General features: G+C 44.2%; 1 long non-coding RNA gene across 1 annotated transcript in view; it reads left to right on the top strand.

Annotated features, from left to right (window-relative positions):
* Positions 1 to 2,258: 2,258 nt before the first annotated feature.
* Positions 2,259 to 15,105, top strand: part of LOC132207569 (uncharacterized) — a 113,457-nt gene continuing 100,610 nt past the window's right edge. The window contains exons 1-3 of the long non-coding RNA XR_009443584.1: positions 2,259 to 2,459; positions 6,047 to 6,208; positions 12,719 to 12,778. This is a non-coding gene — a long non-coding RNA (uncharacterized LOC132207569). The remainder of the gene's footprint in view (positions 2,460 to 6,046; positions 6,209 to 12,718; positions 12,779 to 15,105) is intronic.

Raw genomic sequence — 15,105 nt, forward strand, 5'->3', positions numbered from 1 at the left:
ATTTCCCACAGGTTAGGAGAGCACCTCCTTCTTTTACCTTCCCCTCTATCTTATCGAAAACAATGAAACCCTGGAACATTGAGCAACCAGTCCGGTCTCTGTCTCAACCAAACCCATGTAATGGCCTCAACATCAGAGTCCCATGTACTGATCCAGGCTCTAAGCTCATTTGCCTCAGCTATAATACTCCTTGCAGTGAAAGAAACATAGGTCAGCTTGTTTGTGCCATCATGTTCATGTACCTGTGTCTGACTGCCATTCTTTTCTGATTTATTGGTCCTAACATGTACCTGCTATCAATTCATCGACTTGCTGACCTGCTGCTCTCGTTTCCAGCTGCCTGCCAGCCTTTAAATCATCCTAAGTAGCACTAGCAAACCTCCGTGTGAAGATATTTGTTCCCGTTCAGTTCAGGTGCAACCCATCCCTCTTACACAGGTCACCCCTTGCCGAAGAAGTGGACCCAGTTATCCATGAACTTGAAACCCTGGCCCCTGTACCAGCTCCTTAACCATGCATTCATCTCACCTATCTTTGTATAATTTAGCTCACGAACATGTGGCTCTGGTAGTAACCCAGTAACTATTACCCTCTAGGCCCTGCCTTTCAGCCTCTTTGCTAACTCCTTGTACACAGTCCACAGGATCACATCCCTCTTTCTTCCTACGTCATTGGTACCAATGTGGACAATGGCCTCTGGCTGCTCACCCTCCCCCTTAAGAATTTGTTGCAACCACTCAGAGATGTCCTTGACCTTTGCACCAGGGAAGCAACACACAGCCCTGCTGTCTCAAATGTGGCGACAGACACCATGCCCCCAACGAATGAGCCTCCAACCACAATCACTCACTTGGATTTGCCTGACCCTGTTCCACAGCAGGGCGGTTTGTACCACGGACCTGGCTACTGCTGATTAGATAACTGACCCAGTTTAGTTTTAGATCAGTGTTAACCTTGATGAAGTGGATAGCCAAGCACCTCAGTAGTCTACAATACAGGAGAATTAAATTCTTAAGCTCACGGATTCTGTGACAGTCAAAGAGAAGCAGTGAATTTTTCTGACCTCATTTCCAACACCTGGCCCATAGCCCTGCATGGCTTGGATAGCACTTGTACATTTAAAAATAAATGTAAGGATGATGTTCAGGTAAGGACATGGAATTTTGTGATATGGTCATATTCTCTCTTGTTGGAGCTGATTGCTGCTTAGCACTTGTGTGGTGCAAATGTTACTTATCATTTATCAGGCCCAGCCTGATCGTTGTCCAAGCCTCACTGTATTTTCTCATTGTTGATTTCACTGTTGGAAAAGTCATGAATTCTGCTGGACACCTGGACAATATTCAATGAACATTCATGTCTCCAATTTGGTTCAAATGAAGACATGACTTCAACCAGTGCAGGTATCCAGTGAATGCCACTGACTCAATTTTCTATTCCTCTGCTTCACACCACATTCAATCAGAAGTTGCCTTGGTGGAAATGACAGATTGCACTTTCCTTCCTTTTCAAGCTCAGGATCGCTGATCATATTTGTGGTAACTCCTGAATGAGGTTTCGAGAAGTGTGGCATGACGAAAAGTAAACTGAACCTTAGTGTGCAGCTGTTTGACAGCACGGTCATCCAGATGTTGCATTACTTTGCTGATGATTGAGAATACATTGAGGCCATAATTGGTCAGCACAATTTGTCTGACTATTACATGATAGGTCATCTTTCTCTGAAATGTGAGTGTCGCAAGTGTTTAAAAATGTACTGGAAAACATTTACTGTTGGTGTGCTGACCTTGGGGCACATTGTTCCAATACAGTTTGTCAGATGCTGCCAGGTGCCATGGCATTTGCAGTATCCAGAACATTCAGTCTTGTCATTGCATGAAATAACTTGAATTGCGTGTAAGTTAAGATCTGTGATGCCTCCTCAGGATGAGGGCAAGAAGATCATCCAGACTGATGCTATGAATGGTTTCATCTGCCTCTTCACCTTTTGTTCGTAACATCTTGTAATAACTGCCATGTAGCCTGATGAGAAACTGAAGCTCATCTTGATTCATTTGCATTTGAAGGTGCCTATTTTTCCCAAACAAAAGGACCCATCACTGAGCGGGAAGTATGGAGAATGTTATAGACATCAGTGGTGAGACAATGGTGGATCTTGACCAGAAAACCATTGTTGTGTTGGTGAAATGCAAACAAAAATCTATATGATGTAAACTTTATTCTCAGCTCATCCCTTTCTCAAATGACAGATTCTGATGTCGGTAACTGGAAAACCTCCATGGTTGGAGGACGAGAAGCCGTATCCAATTGAAGCAGCAGAGGCTTTTGCGATGACTGTGGAAACCACTGCTTATGCCTTGCTTCAAGCATTGTCAAGGAATGATATTGACTATGCAACACCGATTGCGAGGTGGCCAACGATGCAACAGAACTATGGTGGTGGATTTCACTCGACGCAGGTAAATGCTTGAGATCACAACAGCAGGCATTCAGATATTTCCATTGATCATGTTACTAACTGGTGGTTGATGCTGTTTGCAATCAAACTGCACACTGCATTTTCATCTGCAGGTTTGGTGCATTGGCACAAATACCAGTTCTTCAATGGTGTTAATCCTTTGTTAAATTCTTACATGCACTTTGACTGTGCATCACTCTTCCTTTTGGCATTGTCCTTGAAAAGTACCTGTTTCTGTAAACCTTCACTTGCTTGTCACAGGATCATTGAGGGACAGCATAATAGAGTGCTATGGTAATGGAACAGACCCTTCAGCAAATTGTATGTGCCCTCACAAGATGCAAGTCCCGAACTATTCTCATCACATTTCCCAGCACTCGACCCAGAGCCTTGTTTGCCTTGGCATCGCAAATGCCCAATCACAGACTTGTTAAATGTTATCATGCTTTCTGCCTCTACCACCCACACAGTCGGTGCGTTCCACATTCTCACCACAGTTTGGGTGCAAAAACAAGTAAATTTCCTCAAGAGATAGTAGGAACTTGCCAATGCTGGAGAATCTGAGAGAGCAAGGTGTCGAACTGGATGAACACAGCGAGCCGAGCAGCATCAGAGAAGCAAGAAAGCTGACGTTTCAGATCGAGACCCTTCTTCAAAAATGGGGGAGGAGAAGGGGATTCTGTAAAAAATAGGGAGAAGTGCGGAGGCAGATAGAAGATGGATAAAAGAGAAGATAGGTGAACTGTCCCGTGCTGTCCACTCACTGTCCCCTGCTCCAGAATCATAGAATCAGAGAATTCTACAGAATTGAACAAGCACTTCATTCCATTGTGTCTGTAACCACTGAAGCCACACTAAGTTGACATTCGGCTCATGTTCTAGCAATAGGCCAATTGCCTTGAATGTTATTTCATTTTACGTGCTGTACCAACCCTTTTTCTTTAATGTGAAAAGATTATCCACCTCAACTGAAGTCCCAGACAATGAATTCCAACCCCCCAGCACCTTCTGGGTGTCTTTTCTTTCCTGAAATTCCTTCTGAGCTTTTAGCTTAAATGTATGTATCTCTTCCTCTCCCACCACCGCCCCCCGACCGACCCTATTATGGACCTTCTTTTTACCTCGCCCCTACCCATATTAATCTAAACAATTTTTTCAGGACCTCCTTCAACCTTCTCTACTCGAAAGAAAACAAGCCAACCTTGTCCAGATAAAACAGTGATGCTAGATACAATGGGAACTGCAGATGCTGGAGAATCCAAGAGAACAAAGTGTGGAGCTGGCTGAACACAACAGGCCAAGCAGCATCTCGGGAGCACAAAAGCTGATGTTTCAGGCCTAGACCTTTGATCAGAGATCGGCAACAGTGATGCTGCCTGGCCTGCAGTGTTTCTCCAGCTCCACACTGTGTGATCTCAGACTCCAGCATTAGCAGTTATTGCTAACGCAAACTTATCCAGAATCTCCATCGAGTTAAAATGCTTCACCCCCTCAGAACATCCTGATGAATGTCCTCCACACATGCTCAAATGCAAACACCTCCTTTCTATAATGGAGAGACTAGAACTGCACTGAGCACTTCAGCTGGGGCCTAACCAAAGTCCTGGACAGCTCTTGAGCCATGTGCTTTCTGAACTGTCCTTTTAAGCTGCCATTCCATGTTCAGGAATCTGTGGACAAGCACCCCAAGATCACACCATTCCTCTGATCTTCCTAGTGTCATGGCATTTCTTTGAATGATTCCTTGCCTTGTTAGTTTGTCCAAATTGCCTTATTGATCAGGGTTAACATTCCATCTACCGTTGACCTGCCCATTTGACCAATCTGTAACTTTGGATTCAACTTGCTGTATTTTCCTGGACCCCCCGAGCTTTACCTTCTTTGCCACGCTCCCATTTGGGACCCTGTCCAAGTCTTTGCTGAAATCTATTTTCATTACATCAACTCCCATCTGCACACTCCGTCACCTCTTTGAAAGAATCATCTAAGTTTGTGAGGCGTGACCTCCCTCTGACAAAGCTATGCTGACGGTCGCTGATCAGACCCCACTTCTTGAAATGGAAATTAAGTCTGCCGTTGAGAATTTTCTCCAATATTTTCCTCTCTACTGATGTGATACTCACCAGTCTGTAATACTCTGCTTTATGTTTGTCACGCATTTTGATAAGTGGAACTATGTTACCTGTTCTCCAGTCCTTTGGTACTTTTGAAATCTCTGTATGAGGGCGAGTGGAATGTTTTCTCTCATCTCCCTGGGCATCGTGGCATACACCTCATCCAAACCTGGGATTTGTCCAATTTTAAATTCACCAAAACACCTAACATCTCCCCAGTCTCTGTTAATTCTGTCCGAGAATTGTGTGCTCCATCTCACATGTAAAAGCTGATGTGAAATTCTCGTTTAACACCTGACATTGCCCTCCAGTTCAAACCATTCATTTGCCTCTTCATCCCTAATGAGACCTGGTTTTCCCTGGGTTTTCTCTTTCCCTCTGAGACACTTGTAGAAGATTTTGAGATTCTCCCTCATCCTAATCTTGGTCACCAGCGTTCTGTTGCCCTGTATTTGTTCTCTGAATTGCTATGACGAGATGCCCCTGCACACTATACATCATCATCATGGTGGTTTCTCGCAGATATGGATGACACTCTCCCACTCTCAGGCTGAATTGATCGCCGGCTGTACAGACCGATGCAGCTACCGTCGGCTCTGTTGCACTCGGGGCAGAAGGCAGTCGTGGGAAGGGGTGAGGGAGGTGTTGGTGTGGCTGCATGGCTTCCGCTGCTTCCAAAGGCAAGCCTCAAAGTGTTTGATGCCTTCCCAGGTGCTCTTCAGGCTATAGGCTGTCTGAGACCGGCGATTCCCAGGTGTCTGCAGGAATGTCGCACTTCACCATTGAGGACTTGAGTTTATCACCGAGTGCTTCCTCTGCACATCTGGGTCTCGCCTGCTTTTTTGAAGCTGGGATGAGAACATGCGGAGAGTCTCGTGTCAGTCATACAGATGAAGTGTCCAGCCCATTGTAGCTGATCGAGGATGGTCAGTGCCTCAGTGCTGGGGATGTTGGCCTGGTTGACGTTAGTGCGTCCCCAGGGACTCTTGTTCCCTTGATGACTGTTATACACCTCCCTTTTCCTTTTTATCTGGTCAAAGAACAAAGAAAATTACAGCACAGGAACAGGCGCTTCGGCCCTCCAAACCTGCGCCAGATCCTATTGAAAGTAGCGTGTTGATGCATTTGTGTAATGATTGTGTTTTGTTTGAGCCCTAACACTCAAAGCAGTGTAAGAATGTCTTTGTGCAGCAGGCAAGGTGTCATGAGATTGAGCCTTCATACACTTGCAAGATGTTGAAAATTTGCCATTATTTATTAAAACACTGATAAATTTCCATGATCAACATTTCTGTTACACTGCAATGATTATCCCGTGGCATGTAAAATCAGAAAGATAGGATAAAATGAGACTGGGTCATGCCCTAGTCTTGCGGACTTGGGTCAGCATGCAGGGAGAATGTTTGCATTTCATGCATGTGGAAGTACTGAAATATTTCCATTTATCTAAAAGTCACTTTTCCCTTCATTGAAGGACACAATCATTGCCTTGGAAGCTTCATCATGATACGACATTGCATTTCTGAAGAGGGAAGAAGAAATCAACATGCAAATTCAATTCCATGGTTTTGGACGTCCCATTGAGAACACGATTCATGTGCGCCGGCATAATGCTCTGACCGAGAAAGAATCGAAGGTGAGTTTGTAGTTTGGAAGATCGCAGCAATTTATGCATCAACTTGTTCATCAATAATGTTCCATTGCTTTCAAACTGCATTTTCCACTCTGCAAGATAATAACTGTTAGAACAAGCAACAGGATGGGTAGATGGGCTTTGGGGAATGCAATGGCACAAAACCCAATCCATTCGACAACATATTTCAGATATGTCGACAAATTAAATATTCCAGCAGAGGGATGAAACAAGGAAGATGAGAGTGAGGAGGCTAGAGTTCTGATGACAAAAGAACACGAACTTACCTTTATCCATTTGAGCAAAAAAGCAGGCACACAAACAAATAATCACCTAACAATGCACATGTGCAACAGAGGCTACAGGGGGACGAAGAATGCCGAATTGTTGTCATGCGTATTGCTGAAAGGGTGATTGAAACAGATTCTGTGGTAAATTTGAAGAAATACAGATAATGCATCTCAGGGTGTTGGAGAAAGAATATTTATTGACTGAGGCAAATTGTATTGCCCTTTTCAGGAGTTATTTGGGTCAAAATGAATTCAAAGACTTTCTTCTGTGCTGAAAGCTTTAGCTTAGTTGCAGCTGGATCACAATTTCTGTTCCTGGTAGTATTTAGCAAACTATTAAAAGTGAATGTCACTGCACAGAATTCCAAACATGACTGCAATCAGTAGAGAAAATATTCAGGGGGTGTGATGAGTTGTATCCTCTCATGTTGAACAATGCAGCTACAGATACAATGGAGGCACTGATGATAATCTTCCAAGAATCCTTAGATTGTGGAAAATTCTCAGAGGATTGAAAGATTGTGAACATAACACCATTATTACAAAGATAGTTGGACAAAATAGTAAGCAAGTGTTGCCAATTTAGGTCAACCTGGGTAGATGTTCATGCCGGCAATGAAAGATGAAATAACAGGGTACTGAGTGTGCTATAACATCCTACAGAGTTAACATCCTTTCATAACGGGGAAATAATACTTGACAAACTTGCTACAGTGCTTTGAGAAGGAAACAAACATTACTGATGAAGGACCACCAGTTGACATTGAGATTTCAACAAAGCATTTGATAAGCTACAGCTCGTAAGGTGTCTCAAAAGAAAAGAGCCCATGTGTTCAAGGGTAGTATGTTCGGATGGACGGAGGACTGCATCGTAAATAGAAGTAGAGACGTAGCAGCAGGATGGTAACTTACAAGTCATGTACGGCCACAGAGCGAGTGCTGGGGAGGCCGTACACCTCATGTTGACTGGGTTGATTTTGGAAATGGCGGAGGGGATTGCTATGCTTAGGAAAGTTGGGCTACATTCATTGGAGTTTATAAGATTGAAAAAAACTTATTTTTTCGACATTTAAGATTCTTAAGAGGCTTGATAGTGTATATCCGTAGAGATTACTCCCATTTGTGAAAGATTTTACGACCAGAGGCCACATTTTCAAATTGGTTGCCTATTAATTCAGGGAAGAATTACTTCTTTCAGGTTGTAGCAATTTATTGAACACTTTAGCCAAGAAGATTTTCGAGGTAATGCCATTAATCATATGCTAGGTTGTAACGGCCAGGTTAATTTTTAAATCAAGAAACAATGATAATGAGAAAAGTGTCTAGGCCTGAGACGTCAGCTTTTGTGCTCCTGAGATGCTGCTTGGCCTGCTGTGTTCATCCAGCTTCACACTTTGTTATCTTGGATTCTCCAGCATCTGAGCTTCCCATTATCAGTGATAATGAGAAAAGGGTAGTCTTTACAGCTATGCTTAGGAAAGTTGGGCTACATTCATTGGAGTTTATAAGATTGAAAAAAATCTCATTTTTTCAACATTTAAGATGCTTAAGAGACTTGATAGTGTATATCCGTAGAGATTACTTCTATTTGTGAAAGATTTTACGACCAGAGGCCATATTTTCAAATTGGTTGCCTATTAATTTAGGGGAAGAATTACTTCTTTCAGGTTGTAGCAATTTATTGAACACTTGAGCAGAGAAGGTTTTCGAGGTAATGCCATTAAATATATGCTCGGCTGAGATGGCCAGGTTAATTTTTAAATCAAGGAACAACCACAATGAGAGAAGGGTAGTCTTGACAGTGGAAGATACTTCAAGGATCCCCTTATTACTACAGAACACAGGGAGGAATTAAACACATCACTACCACACCATCACTACCATTCGAGAAGTAGCAATAGACAATCTAATGGAGTAAAAGCAGATTAGACTCTTTGCCGTGATGGTTGACTTTCTAAGATTCTAAACAATGAGCTTCAGAGTCGGTATATGCATTGATTGTAATTTCCCAAAAAGGTTTAGATTCTAGAGAAGCATCCAAGGGCTGGAAAAATGCCGATGTGACGTCCCTATTGTAAAAGGAGAGAGGCAAAAAGAAGATAACTACAATCGAAACAGCCTGACATCTATTGTTGGAAATATGTGGCAATCAACTATGAAGAAAATAATAGCAGAACATTTGGAAAATCAGAATCTAATCAAACAGAATCACCATAGCCTGCTGAAAGAGAAATTATGTCTGGCTAATTTGTTTGGGGTTTTGGAGGAAGTTTTGGAAGGAGAATTAATAGAGGAAAACCAGTAAATGTGTTGTGTTTGGACTTGGAGAAAGCATTTGAGAATGTACTCAAAAGTAATAAGCTGAGAGCTGAGGTTTTGAAGGTAGTATATTGCTTTGGATCAGTGTGCTTTGCACGTTCTGGAAGGAGAGATGACATCTCGAGTGAAATGCACCAAGTGAATATATATTTTGGGGAACTTGGTGGCAATGCGGTAAGTCAGTGCAGAGTGTAAGAGGTGCCATTTGCTTGCTTTTTTTGCCTGATAGTTTGTAAGCATTTTTTTTTGAGACAGGGTAAATTGAAGCCAGAATCAGGGACCCGGAGGATGAACCAGGCTCATTCGTTGGTGATCGCTTCTGGTTTAAGAATCTATTATCGGTAGCTTTCAGATTGCAAGTAAATCGGAGAAATATTTACAGGCGACAAACTAAAAGACCAGAATGTTTTCAAATCAAATTAAGATCGAAGTAATTGAAATGGAGATGCCAGGCCAGACGATGATTTATACCTACGTGACGGGGTAGTGGTCAGACCCCAGACTCCAGCTCAGGGTTGATGAACTGGAATCTCAGTTTTTACCAATCAACAAATCATGTGGGGGACAGTTACCGGGGAATGCTGTGCCTCAGGAGGCAGTCACACACATAGAACATAGAACATAGAACAGTACAGCACAGAACAGGCCCTTCAGCCCACAATGTTGTGCCGACCATTGATCCTCATGGATGCACCCTCAAATTTCTGTGACCATATGCATGTCCAGCAGTCTCTTAAATGACCCCAATGACCTTGCTTCCACAACTGCTGCTGGCAACGCATTCCATGCTCTCACAACTCTCTGCGTAAAGAACCTGCCTCTGACATCCCCTCTATACTTTCCACCAACCAGCTTAAAACTATGACCCCTCGTGCTAGCCATTTCTGCCCTGGGAAATAGTCTCTGGCTATCGACTCTATCTATGCCTCTCATTATCTTGTATACCTCAATTAGGTCCCCTCTCCTCCTCCTTTTCTCCAATGAAAAGAGACCGAGCTCAGTCAACCTCTCTTCATAAGATAAGCCCTCCAGTCCAGGCAGCATCCTGGTAAACCTCCTCTGAACCCTCTCCAAAGCATCCACATCTTTCCTATAATAGGGCGCCCAGAACTGGACGCAGTATTCCAAGTGCGGTCTAACCAAAGTTTTATAGAGCTGCAACAAGATCTCACGACTCTTAAACTCAATCCCCCTGTTAATGAAAGCCAAAACACCATATGCTTTCTTAACAACCCTGTCCACTTGGGTGGCCATTTTAAGGGATCTATGTATCTGCACACCAAGATCCCTCTGTTCCTCCACGCTGCCAAGAATCCTATCCTTAATCCTGTACTCAGCTTTCAAATTCGACCTTCCAAAATGCATCACCTCGCATTTATCCAGGTTGAACTCCATCTGCCACCTCTCAGCCCATCTCTGCATCCTGTCAATGTCCCGCTGCAGCCTACAACAGCCCTCTACACTGTCAACGACACCTCCGACCTTTGTGTCGTCTGCAAACTTGCTGACCCATCCTTCAATTCCCTCGTCCAAGTCATTAATAAAAATTACAAACAGTAGAGGCCCAAGGACAGAGCCCTGTGGAACCCCACTCACCACTGACTTCCAGGCAGAATATTTTCCTTCTACTACCACACGCTGTCTTCTGTTGGCCAGCCAATTCTGTATCCAAGCAGCTAAGTTCCCCTGTATCCCATTCCTCCTGACCTTCTGAATGAGCCTTCCATGGGGAACCTTATCAAATGCCTTACTGAAGTCCATATACACCACATCCACAGCTCGACCCTCATCAACCTTACTAGTCACATCCTCAAAAAACTCGATAAGGTTTGTAAGGCATGACCTACCCCTCACACCTTAGATTAACTCGCTGAAACTCGGTCAGTGGCCAGAGACGTGAGACTGTGACAAAGAACAGGGCAGGTGGAAGGATCCAGGATGTAGTGCAGAAGGAACCTTGGCCTTTGATCTTATCTAACAGGTTTGAGATTCTTTCTTCGTGTGTGGATGAGAGTGCAGGGTATGGGGAAGATGAGTAAACTGACTGTAGCACTGTGGTACAGGGGGACATTCCAGAGGAGATAAAAAGTGAAATGTAGTTATAATCAGAGGTAGTATAGTTAGGGGAATGAACACTGTTGGTTGTGATGAGGATCGAGAGTCTCGAAAGTAGTGTTGCCTGCCTGGTGCCCAGGTTCAGGATATTCCATCTCGGCTACAAAGGAACTTGAAGTGGGAGGAGTAGAAATCCAGCTATCGTGGTCCACACAGGTACCATTGATATGGAAGAAAGAGGAAAGAGGTTCTGCTGAGGGATTATGAGCGCCAAGGTGCTGAGGTGAGAAAGCAGAACCAGAATGGTAATAATCTCTGGATTACGATCTGAGCAATTTGGCACGGTGTGAGCATAATTTATAGATGTAAATGCATTGTTCAAATGGTGGCATGGCAGAAATGTGTTTGAATTCATGGGACATTGGCATCGGTACGGGGAAGGAGGGAGTTGTTCTGGTGGTATCGGCTCGACGAGAATCATATTGGGACAAGTCTCCTGGCAAAATACAGAGCAAGGTCTCGGGGTAGGGCGCTAAAATAAAATGCCTGGAGTGGGTGAGCGCAGTTGCATGGAAAATTATGGAAAAAGTTAGAAGCTGGTAAGTGCTCAGCAAAGTTTCCAGAGCAAGTAATAGGACAAAAAGTTTGGAAATGTTCATGACTCTCACTTCAGGTGCAGCAGCTAAGAAGGGTGGCTGTAAATGCCAGACTGAAGATGTTGTATTTAATTGCAGGGAGTGTATGAAACTAAGTGAATGAGTTTGTGGTGCGCATTGAAATTGACAGATACATCACTCTGGGTATCACAGAGACAAGGTTGTTAGGGGTAAGTGTTAGGAACGAAATATCCAATGATTCATGTCCGATAGAAAGAACAGGCAAATGGACAGAGATAAGGAAGTGTGGAACTGGATGAGCAGAGCAGGCCAAGCAGCATCTCAGGAGCACAAAAGTTGACGTTTCGGGCCTCGACCCTTCTACTTCTGTGTGTTCATCCTACTGTGTTCATCCAGCTCCACACTTTGTTACCTTGGATTCTGAAGCATCTTCAGTTCCCATTCTGTCTGATACAAATGGACAGAGATGCCAGGGTTGGCTTGTCAGTAAGAAATGAGGTCGCGCTGAAGGAACCACAGCTCTTGTGCTTGTTTATTAATGACTTGGAGGAAAGAGGTGCATGTGCTGTGGCTAAATTTGTAGATGACTCAAAAATATTTTGAAAGACAAGGCATGACAGAGAAACAGAGATTTACCAGGATGTTACTTGGATTGGAATGTATTAGCTACAAGGAGGGTTTGGTGGAAATGTTGGATCATGACAAATGCAATGAGATCAACAATGACCTCACAGAATGATGGAGGAAATTCAATGGGCCAAGTAACTTTTTTAGTGAGTCTTCTTGTTTGACAATGCATTCATAAGGGTGTTTTTTTTCCTCTCTTGAATGAAATGTGAAAATGAAATGGATACACTTCCTTTTCATCTGGGAATAAATAATTGTTCTGAACGATTTCCATTGACTAATAGCAATCTGACAAGCATCACAATGTAAAGAGATTTTTAGCTTCTTTTTAATTGTCAAGTTATTCTTTGGAATTAATTGGGCATATATTATTTGCATCTCAGGAAGTATGTTCATCACTGCACCTCAAAAAGTGCTCTGTTGTATGACAACAGCTTTTTAAAGATCACTTCAATGGTTGTGATTTTCAGTTGCCATAACACACATTAGATTACATTGTTGGCCAATCTGTCCATGATGATTTCATTATCTTACGTTTCAAACAGACAAGGAAATATTGGTGATGCAATGAAGAGTTTGATTCTCAAATATAATTGCTGTTATAGTTTCCACTTGGAAGAAAGATTCACATCAAATTGACTGGTCAAGGAACTGGGACACTGACTGTGAGTACTTTGAATGTTCGAGTTATTCCTAAAATGAAAGTCATGACCTTGATGATTTTTCTTGCATGCAGATATGAAGAGACTCTTTTAAAATATCCTCTAGGTTAGTGGTTCAGGCATAAAAGTGTTATATGTATATTTATGTATATACATGTACATGCGTAATCTGAAAAGAAAATGACGAGAAATCACTTGTTGCAAGGTGAGAATGAGTTATCCAGATGTTAAGACCTGCCAATGTTGGTGTCTGTGATAACACATTGTGGAGCTGGAGGAACACAGCAGGGCAGGCAGCATTAGAGGCTCAAGAAAGTTGAGGTTTTGGGTCAGGACCCTTCCTGAGAAATGGAGGGAGGAAGGGAGCTCAGAAACAAATAGCGTGGAGGGGGAGGAGGTGCTGGGGAAGGTAGGTGGGATGGTAATAAGTGAGTACTATCCAGATGAGTGAAATGGGATGCAGTGACTGAGTGAAGTGGGATGCAGCGACTGAGGGCAATGGGATGCAGCGACTGAGGGCAATGGGATGCAGTGACTGAGGGTCATGGGATGCAGTGACTGAGGGACATGGGATGCAGTGACTGAGGGACATGGGATGCAGTGACTGAGGGACATGGGATGCAGTGACTGAGGGACATGGGGTGCAGTGACTGAGGGACATGGGGTGCAGTGACTGAGGGACATGGGGTGCAGTGACTGAGGGACATGGGGTGCAGTGACTGATGGAAATGGGATGCAGTGACTGAGGGAAAGAAGATGCAGTGACTGTGGGAAATGGCATACTGTGACTCAGGGTAATGGGATGCAGTGACTGAGGGGAATGGGATGCAGTGAGTTTTTGAATTTGAATACAGCGTCTGAGAGATACGGGAAACAGTGACTGCTGGAAATGGGATGCAGTGACTGTGGGACATGGGATGCAGTGACTGAGTGAAATGGGCTGCAGTGACTGTTGGAAATGGGATGCAGTGACTGTGGTGAAGGAGATGCAGTGATTGAGTGAGATGGGATGCAGTGACTGAGTGAAATGCGAAGCAGTGACCGCCTTAAATGGGATGCAGTGACTGCGTGAAATGGGCCGCAGTGACTGAGTGAAATGGGATGCAGTGACTGACTGAACTGGGATGCAGTGACTGAGTGAAATGGGATTGCCATGACTGTGGAAAGGAGATGCAGTGACTGAGGAAATGGGATGCAGTGACTGAGGGAAATGGGATGCAGTGACTGATGGACATGGTATGCAGTGACTGAGGGAAATGGGATGCAGTGACTGAGGGTAATGGGATGCAGTGACTGAGTGAAATGGGATGCAGTGACTGAGGGGAATCGGATGCAGTGACTGAGTGAAATGGGATGCAGTGTCTGTTGGAAATGGGATCCTGCAACTGAAGGTAATGGGATGCAGTGACTGAGGGTAATGGGATGCAGTGACTGAGTGAAATTGGATGCAGTGACTGAGTGAAATGGGATGCAGTGACTGACTGAAATGGGATGCAGTGACTGAGGACAATGGGATGCAGTGACTGAGGACAATGGGATGCAGTGACTGAGGTCAATGGGATGCAGTGACTGAGGGCAATGGGATGCAGTGACTGAGGGCAATGGGCTGCAGTGACTGAGGGCAATGGGCTGCAGTGACTGAGGGCAATGGGCTGCAGTGACTGAGGGCAATGGGATGCAGTGACTGAGGGGAATGGGATGCAGTGACTGAGGGGAATGTGATGCAGTGACTGAGGGAAATGATATGCGGTGACTGTGGGAAATGGGATGCAGTGTCTGTGAGATAGGGGAAACAGTGACTGAGGGACATGGGATGCAGTGACTCTGGTGAAGGAGATGCAGTGATTGAGTGAAATGGGATGCAGTGATTGAGTGAAATGGGAAGCACTGACTGAGTGAAATGGGATGCACTGACTGTGTTAAATGTGATGCAGAGGCTGAATGAAATGGGATGCAGTGACTGAGTGAAATGTGATGCAGTGACTGAGTGAAATGTGATGCAGTGACTGAGTGAAATGCGATGCAGTGACTGAGGGAAAGGAGATGCATTGTCTGTTTGAAATGGGATGCTGTGACTCAAGTGAATAGGATGCCGTGTCTGTGGGGAATTGGATGCAGTGACTGTGGGGAATGTGATGCAGTGACTGTGGGGAATGTGATGCAGTGACTGTGGGGAATGTGATGCAGTGACTGTGGGACATGGGATGCAGTGACTGAGGGACATGGGATGCAGTGACTGAGGGACATGGGATGCAGTGACTGAGGGACATGGGATGCAGTGACTGAGGGACATGGGATGCAGTGACTGAGGGACATGGGATGCAGTGACT

The sequence above is a fragment of the Stegostoma tigrinum genome, unplaced genomic scaffold (assembly GCF_030684315.1).
Source record: "Stegostoma tigrinum isolate sSteTig4 unplaced genomic scaffold, sSteTig4.hap1 scaffold_102, whole genome shotgun sequence".
Classification (NCBI taxonomy): domain Eukaryota; kingdom Metazoa; phylum Chordata; class Chondrichthyes; order Orectolobiformes; family Stegostomatidae; genus Stegostoma; species Stegostoma tigrinum.